Source organism: Cicer arietinum, chromosome 1, assembly GCF_000331145.2.
Source record: "Cicer arietinum cultivar CDC Frontier isolate Library 1 chromosome 1, Cicar.CDCFrontier_v2.0, whole genome shotgun sequence".
In the NCBI taxonomy this organism is placed as follows: Eukaryota; Viridiplantae; Streptophyta; class Magnoliopsida; order Fabales; family Fabaceae; genus Cicer; species Cicer arietinum.
Window position 1 is genome coordinate 31816577 of NC_021160.2, and position 1364 is coordinate 31817940.

Below are 1364 nucleotides of genomic sequence, written 5' to 3' on the forward strand. Positions count from 1 at the left end.
GCTTCAATTTAGTCCTTGTTTAATTCTGAAGTGTATATTCATTCCTTGCTGGGTTAATAATGAACTTATTCAAAAATAATTATGAACAATATGCTTTTTGATAATATATTCTTTAGCCAATTGTTTGTTTCTAAATCCAATCTAAGTAGTTCTTCTAGATTGATTTTGTTCGTATTTTGTTTAGATTGAGTTTGTAAATTCTTTAGATTAACTCTATTTATGTCTTGTTCAGATTGAGTTTTTTAAATTCTTCAAATTGATATTATTTGTATTTTGTTAAGATTGAGTTTTTAAATTCTTCATATTGATATTATTCATATTTTATTAAGATTGCTTTCGCAAATTCTTCAAGGGAAACTTCCTTCCTAATTCTTGCTTTGATATGGACGGGAACATAGTGTTGGACCGATTCTTTAACTTTCACAAGTACGAATATGACTAATTCCAATTAAGCATTTTGTCATTTGTCAAAATCTGAATCATATCTTTGTAATAAATGTATCTTCTTGTGAGTGTTTATTGTTGTAAAAAATTCTTGATCATATCTTCTTGTTATTAATTTAAATCTTCTTGTAAATTATACATATCTTTTTGTAAATAATTCATATCTTTTTGTGATAAATCTTGATCAACTATTCTTGTAAATAATTCATATATTCTTGTAGAAAAATCTTGATAAAATCTTCTTGTAAATAATTCATATCTTCTTGTGATAGATCTGAATCATATCTTATTTTACATTGTCTTCAAAAACACGAATCTTCTTTCATATTATGTGAAGTCAAATATATTATTCTCTAAGTATAAGACCAACTAGGTTCCAACAGCTAAAGCATGGTTGAATTCTTTGGAGCCCGACTTTGTTACTACTTCATAATAGATGTTAGAAAAATTATTGGTGAAGTATTTTTTTTCTTGTCCCAAATGCTAAAAAGAGGAATGACATAACCTGTTTTAAGAAAACTAAAGATGAAATTATATTTGAGGTTTTGGAAAGGTTTAAGGATCTACTTAGGAAGTGTCCTGATCATGGGATACCATTTTGCATCCAAATGGAAACCTGTTATAATGGCTTGATACCCAAAACAAGGCTAATGTTTGATGCATCATTAGAGAGCTTTATTATGTAAGTCTTAAGAAGAATGTGTGGAGTTCATTGAAACTATAGCAGCCGATAGTTACCAATGGCATGTTGCTAGAGTCAATGCAACTAAGAAGGTGCCTGGAGTTCATGAAGTAAGTGAAAGCACAATTTTGGCAGCCCAAATGGCAACATTAACCAATTTACTAAAGAACAATGTGACATCACTTGCACCAACAACTATAAATACTATAATTTGTGTTTATTGTGGGGGGGGGGGGGG

The 1364-nt window shown here is 29.4% G+C and overlaps 1 non-coding gene across 1 annotated transcript; it reads right to left on the minus strand.

The window, feature by feature from the left end:
* Window positions 1-929: 929 nt before the first annotated feature.
* Window positions 930-1036, minus strand: LOC113783990 (small nucleolar RNA R71). Its single transcript, XR_003470039.1, has one exon. It is a non-coding gene; the product is annotated as a small nucleolar RNA R71 (small nucleolar RNA).
* Between the last annotated feature and the right edge of the window lie 328 nt (window positions 1037-1364).